This window comes from Cydia splendana, chromosome 25 (genome assembly GCF_910591565.1).
Source record: "Cydia splendana chromosome 25, ilCydSple1.2, whole genome shotgun sequence".
Taxonomy (NCBI): domain Eukaryota; kingdom Metazoa; phylum Arthropoda; class Insecta; order Lepidoptera; family Tortricidae; genus Cydia; species Cydia splendana.
The window spans coordinates 688258-702360 of record NC_085984.1 but is presented as its reverse complement, the minus strand read 5'-3'; the positions used below and the strand labels follow the sequence as shown (position 1 = coordinate 702360).

Sequence of the window (14103 nt, the reverse complement as noted above, 5' to 3'; positions counted from 1 at the left end):
AGTCTTAGTAATAGGGTCCCGTTTTTACCCTTTGGGTACGGAACCTTAAAAACAAGTAAATAGGCAATATTAGGCAAAGCTCTGCGTAGGTGGCACCTTTGTGGCACATACAGTAAACAAACCACATTGAAACATGGCCTACCGCGAATCAAGAAAATAGAAATTTCGTTATCTTATCTCTCTATCACTCTTGCATATTCGAGCGATAATGAGGCAGATAACTAAATTACGATTTTCGCGTTTACCGGTAGGCCCTTGTTAACAAACCGCCTTGATGCATCAATGTCATATTTTATTGTCTGTGAAAACTTGTCAAAAACAGTTTAAGGCACAGTATGTATAAGTTAGTCTATGAATTTACTGAGTCGGTAGTGCTGCACTCTGGCGGCAGAACATTGCAGTAATATCCCCTATTGTGGAGACAAGGCAAAAAAAAAACAAGTAATAAAAAGATTGTCAACAAAATAAAAATCGGTCCATAAAGCGGTAACGGTCCTGATACCAAAATGTCAGTTCGACTAGCCTAGTTTTTCTATCCAGATATGTCGGAGCGGCCAAGGTGCTCAAATATATCTGAACATCTGCATTCTAAGCGCTCGAACTATTGAAATTATTGAATACTTGACTACTAGCGCCGGAGGTTCTATAAAAAGATCGAGAGGAAGTAACGAGTTCACCGTTGGCAACGATAACGCGTGACTCACCGCCTCGGTAGCTGTTATTATTGTTTTTTATCTGTAGTTTTTTTATCAAAGCATTAGGTTGTAGTAATATAAATATAAACATGACATTGGAACATCGTATTTATTTTGATCGCCACTGATACTTGTTGCATCACTGTATCTAAACTTTGTCTTTATTTGCCAGATACTAAAATGGCACTTCAATATAGGGGGTATTACTGCAATGTTCTGCCGCCAGAGTGCAGCACTAGCTCGTCTAGTAAACCATAGCGTAACTTATAACAGGCCAAGATCGCGTAGTCTTTTTCTAAAGCTAAACAAAAACGAACTATAGTAGAAAATGTTTTGCCTGTATTTGCCATTTTAATGTATTCTACCTATAATTTTATTGTAAGCTGTTTGTGTCACATTAATCAGCATTCTAAGCGCTCGAACTATTGAAAGTATTGAATAGTTTGCTACTAGCGCCGGAGGTGCTATAAAAAGATCGAGAGGAAGTAACGAGTTCACCGTTGGCAACTTGGCAACGATAACGCGTGACTCACCGCATCGGTATAGCTGATATTGTTGTTTTTTATCTATAGTTTTTTTATCAAAGCATTAGGTTGTAGTGTAAACATGACATTGGAACATCGTATTTATTTTGATCGCCACTGATATTTGTTGCATCACTTGATCTAAACTTTGTGTTTATTTCCCAGATACTAAAATGCAGAGCCTTTTTAAACTATGCTGGGGCCCTTGGGCACATAAGAATTTCGGGCCCTTTTGGAAAGTAAAGAAAGCTAATTAAACTAATATTTTTCTACTATGATCTATTTATTATGATGGGTATCAAAAAACTGTTACTGTCTGTCCTTCGGGCCCCCTGAAGATGGGGGCCCTGAGCACGGGCCCCGTGTGCCCTTATGGTAAAGACGGTACAGCTAAAATGGCACTTCAATTGGATTACTTTTTTTATGAATCATAGGAGGCAAACGAGGAGACGAATTGGCTGATGGTAAGCAATTACCGTGGTTCATAGACGCCTGCATCACCAAAGGGGTTGCTAGTGCGTTGCCACCGTTTAAGATAGGAGTACGCACTTTTCTTGAAGGTTTGAAGGGGTACCGGTCGGGCGATAGAAGCTGTGCAAGGCAGTAAGGTAAACGCTAGTGCTCGACATGCTAATGCCCAATAGATGACACCTTGCTGTCACCTCTATTGACCATGACTTAAGTTTGAAGATGACATGTACTGGGACCGCGTCTAGCACCAGTACGTTTACCTTACCTACTATTCAAGAAACCTGGCTTTTTAACCGTGTCGGGCGTATGAAAGGATCTGTGCCTTCGAAGTTCAGACAGTGGCGGGGCGTCCATAAAACTCAATACCCACCGGCTTGTCTAATTTTCAGAGAAGGACGCTCCCTACAACACAACTTATAAAGAAAAAAACCCGGCCAAGTGCGAGTCGGACTCGCGCACGAAGGGTTCCGTACCATTACGCAAAAAACGGCAAATATTTTTTCTTATTTATTATTGTATTTTGTTTTTAGTAGGTATTTGTTGTTATAGCGGCAACAGAAATACATCATCTGTGAAGATTTCAACTGCCTAGCTATCACGGTTCATGAGTTACAGCCTGGTGACAGTAAGACGGACGGATAGACGGACAGTCGGACAGCTAGCGGAGTCTTAGTAATAGGGTCCCGTTTTTACCCCTAAAAATCGAATCTCCGGCTTGCCTAAGAAAATTACTGACGCCGTGCCGCGCGGCCACTGCTTATGTATTGACCCATCAGTGGCAAATTGTAAACCGTCGTATTGTATTGCCCCAATTCCGTAAGAATTGTACTAACTACGGTAATAACCTTCGTGGCTGAAAGTGATTGGTTCAAGCCAAAAAATACATATTTATACAATTTCAATAAATACAATAGACATAGACAGACATCATTTGAGCGTTTCTTTTATTTTTTGCCATTTTATATATTTTGACCTTTTTTGCCACTTTTGTGTTATTTCTAGTCAGGATCGCGAGCCCTTTTCATCCTTATAGGAGAAAAAAAGTGTCTTAAAATTTCCATGCATATTTCAAACTTTCCTTTTTGTTACCGCCATACAAAGTGTATGGGAAAATGGTAACACAATAGGAAAAAAACTCTGGGACATTTTTTTATTCCATTAGGATCGAAAGAGCTCGTGATTCTGAGTAGAAATAAAACAAAAGCGACAAAAAGGTCACAATATATAAAAATGGCAAAAAATAAAAGAAACGCTCATTTATTGGTAATAAGGTATTACAGGTCACAATTTTAATTATACAATTTAATCGAACGAGCGAGCGAAGCGAACGAAGTTCTTACATTCGACTTGGGACACGCGGCTGGCTAGGGGCACGTCCCGGCATTTCGATGTTTTTAAGCTGAACTATCAGAGGATAGTTTGATACTCAAGAACTTAAGTAAATTTGTTCTAATTTTGATGAAATTGGGTAAACGTGTAGTTGAGGGCATTATATTTTAGTAATTAAATTATGAGCAGGCTCGATCAAGGGGTTATTGAGCTAGAAGAGCTTAGAAGGCTAAAAAGCTATTTGTGAGGGTTCTAGCTATTCTGGTCATCTTTTTGCAAAAAGTATGGTCGAGTTTGGTATCAAATGAAAGTGCTCGGCTTGCACTTTTATAATATAGTTTTTAATTTTAAAATTTACCATTTTGAAATAATTAGCAAGATTAAAATAAACATAATATAGGTATTTGACATTTGACAGGAAATACTTCGGCGTACCACAGATACAGTATCAGTTAAGGGCTCCACAGACCTTGTAATATATCCACGCGATTTTTGATCCATTGCCGCCTATAGTGGGACATAAAATAGTAGAAATCAAATAAAATGGAACTCTAAATTTTCCATACTATAGTCGGTCAAACAAGTTTGTCAGTAGAAAAAGGCGCGATATTCAAATTTTCTATGGGACGATAACCATTCGTGCCTACATTTTTTAGCCGCTTTTTTCTACTGACGGAAATGGCTTGACAGACTATAAATTGTTGCCATGTGGCCAGTGGCGCCCTCAATTATTAACCGACTTCCAAATCTGAAAAGGAGGAGATTAGATTGTGTTTATGTTTGTTACTCCATATCTCCGTCATTGCTGGACCGATTTTGAAAATTATTTTTTCGATTGTATGTATAATTGTATATGCATACAGATTGGTCCTGTTTTTGTCAAAACCCAGTTCTGATGATGGGATCCATGAGGAATCGAGGGAACTCCTCAAATCTTAAAGGCATACATATAGTGATTTATGTGTTTTATCAACAAATCAAGCATAATACATAAAAAAGTGACATTTGATGAAGTGGATCTGCTGATGATGACCAGAACGGAACTCTTCAACGAAGCATAGTTCACGTTTGGCGATTTGTCCTCTTCGTTATGCAAGTTAAGTTTTTAAGCCACATTTTTGTCAAGCTCGAGTTCTGATGATGGGATCCACGAGGAATCGAGGGAACTCCTCAAATATTAAAGGCATGCGTATAGAGATTTTTGTATTTTCATCAGAAAATCAAGTATTTTCATTAAACTGTCGCATTTGATGAAGTGGAACTGCTGATGATGATCAGAACAAAACTTTTGAGACTGACTGAGACTACACGTTTGGCAATTTCGAATTTCGATTTTGACGGAGCTGGCCCTGGAGCCAGACCTAACCCGGATCCGGGCTCTTATCTGGACCTGAACCCGGACCTGGACCAAGACCTCGACCTGGACCTGGTCCTGGACCCGGACACGGACTCGGACCCGGACTCGGACCTTGACCCGGAAAACCACTGATACCTAAGCTAAATAAACAACTATGATTACCTACCATAAAATGTAGTTATATTAAAGTATAATGATGCCAAACTTACTAGCCCCTCCCGCTCAAACCCCCGTACACCGCACCGCACGCGCCGTTACATGGGTTAGGTTAGGTTTGAACTGCGATCCTCACAGAACCGACAAAAAGTGGGTTAGGTTCGGTTAGAACTGCGAGCCTTACAGAAACGAAATGCTACTAGAAAAGTGGTTTTGGTTAGGTTCGAACTGCAATCCTCACAGAACCGAACTGCTATCAGAGAAGTGGGTTCGTGAGGCTAAAACTGCGACACTTACAGAAACGAAATGCTACTTACTAGAAAAGTGGGTGGTTTTACCTCCTTTTCTACATAGTGAACCATCTATGTACAATAATCTTTCACCGGCCTCCATAGAAGTCAGTTTTTTTTTTCTTGAAAATTATTTTCTACTATTTTATGTCGAACTATACGAGTAAGTATGTGCAACAAAGTCAATCGCTGTATATAATTTTTGGCAAACCGCGAGTTCTCAGTTCGGGGCGAACTACTCGTTTATTTTAATATAGGTATATATGTTGTATTATAATTAAAACCAAAATATTATTTTGCTATCGCCCCGCAACGGAAACCGTTCCGTTCCCGGGCGTCAGGCCGTCAACAACTCCTGAGGATGCCTCGTAGAGAGGCGAAACACGTGTCGAGGTTTATTCTTTTGGTGGTGGTTTGTTATATTTATTTTTGCGGTGGGAGGGTGGGAATATTAATTGCATGTAAAAATACGCAAGTAAGTATAACGGGTTAGCACTGATTGACTAGCACGTTATCTTTTCGCGGATTAGCAAAATAATATTTTGGTTTTAATTAGTATGGATTTCCGCAAAGTAACGCCTGATTCTATTCACTATGTTGTATTATATTAACTATGAAATGCGTCCCTCGTGACCAAGCGGCTTAGCACGGTCGCGTTTTTATCCCTTGTCACCATGCCTGTCACGTTCTAACAAGTATGTAAGTGCGAAAGGGACGGCATAGTGATAGTCGATAAAAATGGAACCGTGCTGAGCCCGCAGGAGTTCATGAATCCTAACCTCAAATCCAAATCGACTGACTTGCTTTTGGTAGCTGTCGATAGCCGCCACACGTATTAACTATTGAGTAATAATAATGTTCACTGCAAAATATCAAGAAAGTACAGACTTTTGCTGTGTTGTAAGGTGTAAGCCTGTCTAAGGCCTGCGCACACCGGCTGCGTAGACGTGCACGTGCGCGTTGTAACATATAGATCCTTACGAGCGACGGCACACCGCTTGCGTGACGTGTGCTTGCAAGTCTACGCACACGCAGCTGGTGTGCTCTGGCCTTTACTCTTTTATCGGGCGGTCTAGCGACAACGCCAAATTTGAGGAGAACGCTCCGCCTGTGGAATCGCCTCAGTCTTTGCCTTGCGCCGATGACGTCAGTCGGCCATTGCTTATTTCTCGATAACGCGGCCTAATTGACTCGGCCGATCTTTCATTTAAGGACGATTACGAAACACTGGCAATTTGGCGGATACGAGCACTTTTCTTAGCAGTGTTTGACTTTACTCTTTTATCGCATTGACGATTTCTTTCTTTTTAATACCACGTCGGTGGCAAGCGGTCTTCGTAGCCTATGGGCGCCTGCAACTCCAGAGGTGTTACATGCGTGTTCTTAAAAACCTGTACCGTACACTCGTTTTTTAAAGAACCCCATACTGTACAGTTCTTCGGGAAAACCTCGGCAGAGAGCTCATTCCACAGCCGGAGCGTCCGCGGGAAGGAACCCCTCTCGGGAACGGGCGGGCCACATGCTTGTTTGCCACCGACGTAGTATAAAAACAATTCGAAAAAATACAGCTCCACAACTGTCAGTATATTCTTTCTAAATCTGGGTATGAGTTTAGATGGGACTTTTCCAATTTGGTCCAAAAGTAATAATCTAAATAATACCATCAGGCGGGCCGTATGCTTGTTTGCCACCGATGTGGTATAAAATACCATGAATTAGTTTCTCAGTACCCCTCTATACTAGACGATGAGTCATTTAATATAAGGGTCAAACAGATCACTGTGTTATGTCTTTCCTGTAGACATACAAAAGAGTTAAGGGCTATAAAGGTTAATTTTCTTATTTAACCCTTATCCACGTGAAAAGGTCCTCCTTTTACTTACAGAACTATGATAAAATCATTACATAAATGTCCACAAGGTGTTAACTATTGCCCACAGGAGAGAAAAATGTACAGTTCGCGCGAACACACTAGTTTTTCTGTCCTGTGGGCAATAGTTAACAGCTTGTGGGCATGTAAGTAATGATTTTATCATAGTTCTCTAAATAAAAGGAGGACCTTTTCACGTGGATAAGGGTTAAATAAGAAAATTAACCTTTATAGCCCTTAACTCTTGTGTATGTCTACAGGAAAGACATAACACAGTGATCTGTTTGACCCATAATTGCAATACTTTCAACGGTCACGTATTTTATAACATTATCAATGGCGTCAGTGTTTCTCGGAATTGTAAGAGGCTGAGCTACCTATAGGCGTTCTGTGTATTTTGACTTTGTATGTTGTATCTTAGGTGTAGACCCGAGGGCCTATCGCGATCCACGTTCGACGTGCCTCTCTGTCGCACTTGTAAATTCGTACGTAAGTGTGACAGGGAGGTAACACGTCGAACGTGGTTTCGCGGTAAGCCCTCTGTACCCGTAGATGTATAGATGGTCAAGCAAATCTTGTCAGTAGAAAAAGGCGCGAAATTCAAATTTTCTATGAGACGATATCCCTTCGCGCCTACATTTTTCAAATTTGCCGCCTTTTTCTACTGACAAGATTTGCTTGACCATCTATATCTTACCTTACGAGTAGGGTGGTATTCCATCTGTCCAATATATTGGTCCAATGTCATTGCGTCTCACTCTCTCATTTAAGTAAAATGCGAGACAAAATACACATTGGATAAAGAAATTGGACAACTGGAATACCATCCTTAGGTATAGGCGTTTAGTAAGAAATTATTATAGTCAATTAAGGACTGGAAGGCTTGACTGTGTGAAGCTGATGTGTATACTATACTTGTAATATATGACCTAGTTTTATTCCCTGGGCCTGACCTGGATCTGCACCTCGTCCTGCTCAATGTGATTTTTAAAGGACATATTCCATTTTTAGCAAGTTATGAATTTTTTTTACTTAAAACGTGAAACAAAGGAAAACAACCCTATTTTCTAAATAATTTGGTTTTAATTTAAATGGCTTGGGTGGGCACGACGAGGATAAATAAGTTTCAATGTTTTATTTGCGACTAGATTTGACCATGTGACAAACCCCCCCTCGCCTAGGGTTACCAGATGACAGGAATTTTCCTGACATGTCAGGAATTTTGGCCTTTTGTCAGGAATGGGGACGGAACACGAAAATGTCAGGAATTTTTTGAATTGATAGACTTTTTTTATAAAGTACCTTTTTATTTACTTAAATTAATCCAAAAACATTGTAAAAAATAATAAATGAGATCCACTCAACTTATCAATAACTACGTAATTATTAATTAACAAATCTTTACTCAAGCATACATACATAGATGTTTTAGAAATCGAAATCATGTCTAATATTCGCATTTGCAAAGATAACAGTATAATAAGAAGTTGACGCGGCTATCGGCTCAATCGGGTGGCCATCGCTAGAATATGAATGTCGTCGTCAAAAATATGAAATGTCAGGAAAAATATTCCGAAATCAAGAAATTTGTCAGGAAATTCTAAATTTGTATCTGGTAACCCTACCCTCGCCCCTCCCTCTGACCATAAAGCAGGATCCACCCTTGGCTAAATCTTTTTAACTACCCCAATACACCTTATATCAAAATGTTGTGACCGGATAATCCAGTAGAGGCAGGTCAAGGTCTACAAATATTTGAACTAAACCAGACCTGGTAGGCGTTGGTTACATTATGTTTGTTTACCACTTAGCAATAACTGTGTAGAATGTTAACTCAAGAGTTTTTTGATACTATGTGAAGGATGGATTTTTGTCAGCAGAAATTGATTATTCCTAGATCACTGGATTAAGTACAGCAGTCTTCATGATGATGTGGAACCGCATTTCTGCTCTGATATGCAAGTGGGGCATATTCATAGTGCTGTCTCACTCACACACCAGAGTGCCGTCCGCATCTGCATCAGTGTGATAACCAAATAAATGATCATTGATCAGCGGTAGACATCTTTTAAATGTTGCTTATATTTGTTTCAAAAATAGCACCCCTTCATCCAATTAAATTGTTTTACAATATTTTTTAAATACTACAAATCAGTCATCAGACATGACTAACACACTGTTTTTTTTTTATTCTGATTTTCCTGCCCTATAAGTAATGTGATCAATGAAAACATTCAATGAACATTTTAAATCATATCCCGTTTAAATAAAACAATATCTTCCGGAGCATAAATGTACAACAAGGATAAACTGATTACACTATATCAATTAGTAATTATTAACCACATCAATAACCACTGTATTTAATTTAAATTGAAATATAATTGGTTTATTAATTAAATAACTACCATAATCTATGGTCTAATGAAAATGAATATATTTATTTCAGACACCAGGTAGACATACATATTAGTATTTGTTGTTATAGCGGCATCAGAAATACATCATCTGTGAAAATTTCAACTGTCAATCACGGTTCATGAGATACAGCCTGGTGACACATAGTCGGACAGACAGATGGACAGTGGAGTCTTATTAATAGGGTCTCGTTTTTACCCTTTGAGGATGGTTCCCGAAAAATGATCACTATTATCAATGTTTACATTTTAATGATATAGCCTGTCATTTCAAAATTATTTGTTAGTTTTTTCTTGTTGTACACATCTTTACAAAAAAGTACCTTTTAAAAAAATTAAAATTTGACCCAGTCAAATTTAATTCCGTTGAAACATTAGTAGCACAGAATGTCATATTCTCAGTAATACCTATTTACCTGTACCATGTTCCAGTGATTATTACAGTTAGCCTAATGATTATTGTAATTGAATAATAATTTAATTTTGATTGTCAAATGTTTTAGTATGCATTTAAATAAAATGCTGTGTAACATTTGCTAGCCATTGAAAAAGTCAATTTGGTGAAATTATTGATTTTCGAACGCATCATTTAAAGTTACTTGGCTGAATACGATTTTCACAGCCCTAAAACTACTTTTTTCTTAAACTTCAAAAACAGCTGATTGCAGTTTTTTCGGAAAATTAGATGATGAGCTTATCAGAGACACGTAATGAAAGGCAAGCCCCAAGCTTGTTGGTTGGAGGACGCGCGCTCCAAAAACACTGTATTCGTGATCAAATCTATTTAAAATTTCTGATGTCACCTCGTATGTCGATGTAGGCGCGTAAGGCAAGGCCATAGAAACATGCTAACAAACATCGCTAAAACCTTGAGAGGGGCAATTAGAAAACTCATTAAGCTAACTTTTTGGGCTCTTTGACCCAAAAACTGGACCGGAAAGCAAGTTTTTCAGGAGTTTCAAGCAAGATCCCTTATGTCAACAAAGCGTTTTTACACATTTACTAAATAATAATGACTACGGAAGCTATTCTGACAAGTTTATTGCCTCAAAGGCTGGTTATAGACGAGAATCCCAACGGAATTGGGTTACGGTAAGCTTTCGATCGATATATTTATACGAAATCCTGAAAGCTCGGACAAGATGGCGGGAATGTAACCCGATCGATTGCGGATGAACGGGAGCGGGAGGAAGTGCACCGCGAACTGCGCGACCTAAATTCGGTCGGGTTATACGTCTGATCGGACATATGTACGGATTCTCAATTTTTACGCGTTATCTATAAACACTACATTATTGCGACTCTTAAATTAGTTAGATAATATTATTAACTATAATTACTTACTGTTTTTAGTCTCCATTAGGGTTTAAATAATCACAAAACACAATTTTATGTCACAAGCACTCACACGCCCCATTCATGTAATAACATCTCGGATACACTGCGCCATCTGGTGCGTTCGGATACTCGCGTCACCTGTGGCTGCATTCACTGCGGTGTTAAATTTAATTTAGTTCTCAATAATTAGTGACTCAAACTTTCAATTTAGACTTAATTTTAATACAACAGTAGCCGCGATGATGTAATTGTTACTTTTTATTATTTTTTTCAAGTCTAGACTATATTTTAAGCTAGTTAAACGTGCAGTTGTAAAGCAAGCGACAAAACTATTGATTTTTCTCTCAGCTGATTCATTATGCCGCCTACGCTAGGCGTGTAATCGACGATTTCGCGCAATTTTGTCGCAAACACATAACCCTATTTCTCTAACTTGTTTCCTGGTTAAGCTGGCGAATTCCGCACAGATATGGACAAGGACATATCCTTAAAAGGTGACTAGTCAGTGATGCGGTACTTTGCGATACTAGAACGAGTTAGCTTAGTTATTCAGACTGTGTCCAATGGCCAAGGTCTATAGACCGCTCATTTACGGAATCCTATGAGTTTCTAAACGGCTTTAATTGAATGATAATAGGATTGTCGTTTTGTAATGAATTCCTATTTCTAACTTTGGAATTCTTAATGTTTAAGATCATTTATTTACCTTGATTACATAGACCTATTATATTTTTATTTTTTGTAATCATTGCTTGATTAAGAGTGAGTCTAATCCAACTCCAAAGTAGCTAATAGGTAAGTAATACTTAACCCTTGGGACGCCTAGTGCCATATCCGTACCAGTCCTGTCAACTGCCGGAGGGTCTTCAATTTTTGTACCCGTCAACTGCCTAGTCCCAGATCTGTACAAAGTGTCTCAACTGCCTTGTGCCTTATCAGTCACCAAATTTATTGTATTATATTTTTACAATTTTGAGATCTAAACACTTACAAATAGAGTTTTATATCATTTGCACAATAGCACTTTTTTTTTATCGCGGCAGTTGACGGGTGCACGTACGCGAGCCTATCCGGCATTTGAGGGGGATGGGACGGATCCGGCACTAGGCATCTGACGGGTACAAGTACGTTTGTCGGTTCGGCGTTCCAGGGGTTAATACCTACCTATGTACCCTGATATTAGCATACCTAGTTAGGTACAGTCAACGGTAAAAATATGGGTGTAGACAACTTACTCAAAAATATGTCCAATAGGTAGTTCTTAATTCACTGACATAAGAGTTATGGGACATATTTTTGAGATGATTTGTACACCCATATTTTTACCGTTGACTGTACGCTAATATCAGGGTTCACCAAATAATATATTTTGCTAATTTTTGTATCGATTCTGACATTAATCAGTTTTTAAATTAAAAACTTAAGTAACTAATGTAACTATACTTAACCATTCTTACACACCTATGAATGTCTTGATGAGATTGTGTTAAGGTGAATAGTTTGTGTTTAAAAATGTCACATTGAGATTTTAGCCTATTCATGTCCGTAAAAACTGCAGATCACACAAAAAACGAACTAATAATACCGAGAACTTTATTTTTTTTTCTTTTTATATGTTGTCCAGTGACATGTAGTAGGTACATATGCCATACTATAAAACACTATAAATAATACTGCAGATCATAGTATTTATTTTATTTTGAACGTAATAGAGTTTAAAATGATAAAAGCTAAGAATAAAACTTAAGAAGAACTAAAATAAGCGCCTGCAAAAATTAAATAGCAACAAACCGCTTTCACGCACAACTTGCGCGCGACTCCGCGCCACTTATTTATCTAAGTTTTTCTTTGGATATACTTAAAAACTGACAATACAAACTTTAATTTAAAACTGGATAGGTATATGTACAGTCAGCAGCAGAAGTTGCTAAGCGGGCGAGGTGTTCAAAATGATCTTGACGCGACTTTATTGTTAAGATAATAAGAGCGTGTCAAGGTAATTTTGAACAGTGTTGGCCGAAAGTTAATGCGAATTGAAAATGTTGGCCATTAACCATTATAAATTGAACCTTAAACCGTAACGGACGATTACAGTTTACGATTCAATTTATAATGGTTAATGGCCAGCATTTTCAATTTGGATTAACTTTCGGCCAACACTGATTTTGAACACCTTGTCCGCTTAGCAACTTCTGCTGCTGACTGTACAATAAATGATTGATTACTGATGATTAGTTAAATCATAACAATCGTGATTTTAAGAACATTTATATCAGCGCCATCTTTTGGCGAGTAGATTTGACACTTTTTCTACCCATTTCCGAACCTCAAACTATCTCCATAACAATAATAAAATTATTCATCTAAATCAGAGTAATGAGGTAAAAACAGACAGTCAGTTACTTTCACATATTGGTACTATTAGTAGGGATATCTACACATCTACTCGTATCTGACAAAATTGAGTTATAAAACCTGACCAGTAATATATGATCATTTTCAAGAGGGCGCTGTTATTCTCATGTATAGGGTGAGTATGAAAATATTAGTTCCAGTAAAATTCCGCAACATGGCGCGTGATCATATATTCGCAAGCTGTTAAATAAAGTAAGTAATCTTACAAAAGTGCATCTCCATAATTCCTACACAACAAGTCAACCATTAAGATAATCTCATAGATACCCAAAACTTATAAATTACAACATCCCTCTCTTTCTTTCACACAGAACAGTTGTTAAGAGAAAAGAGTGGGGAGATGTTATGAATAGTTATTGCTGGGGTGGCTATCACTGGATTGAGTTTGCTATGTTTATTGATAGTGATGTGCCAGGGTTGGGAATGTTCCTCTGTTCCCAAGAATGTAACGCAAAATAGGGAAATTTTAATATTTTTTTAGGAAAGCCGGAGTTAACTTGGCCGTACTTTACTTATGAAGAGTCCGTATTAAGCTCGGCCGAATTTCGCCTTCGCATATAAACTTAGTTTCGTCCTCATTTTAAAACTACGTGTTATGTATGTATACCGTTGAATTAAAAGCTAAGTTATCAAATGTTATCGTGCTAAATATCGGCTTCTTAGCTTTATCAGTAGGTATCTAGTGTTAAAAAGTAGTGTCACGTACCAACAAGGGCCGTCTTCAACTATGCCTCAGCATATACACAGCAAGGACTATGCCCAAGGGCCCCAGCCCTTGGACACATAAGAATTTGGGGCCCATTTGGAAAGTAAAGAAAGCGAATTAAACTAATATTTTTCTAATATCTTCTATTTATTATGGGTAATCAAATACAATGTTACTGTCTTTCCTTCGGGGCCCCCTGAGGATGGGGCCCTGGGCACAGGCCCCGTGTGCCCTTATGGTAAAGATGGTACTACACGTACAGCTTGGCAAAAAAGAGTAGAAATTAAAAAGTGGCAATACTGTAGTGTCGTCCCTTTCAAACCAATATATATAAGAAAACGGGACGACGCTACAGTGTTGCCGCTTTTTAATTTCTACTCTTTTTTGCCCAGCTGTACCCGACGTCCTTTTCTGGAATGCCCCTATTGACTCGCCGCCACAGAGAACTAGGGAACATTCCCGAACTAAAGTTTTCTTAAATAAAACTCGCGTTACGAGCACATCACTATTCAGGGGTCGTTTTAAATCTAGTGAT

General features: G+C 38.4%; 1 protein-coding gene across 1 annotated transcript in view; it reads right to left on the bottom strand.

Annotated features, from left to right (window-relative positions):
* The window catches only part of LOC134802714 (talin-1), a 147918-nt gene extending 137162 nt beyond the window's left edge, over positions 1-10756 (bottom strand). Inside the window, exon 1 of the mRNA XM_063775359.1 lies at positions 10454-10756. The gene's annotated coding sequence lies outside the window, so the exon portion shown is untranslated. The remainder of the gene's footprint in view (positions 1-10453) is intronic.
* Between the last annotated feature and the right edge of the window lie 3347 nt (positions 10757-14103).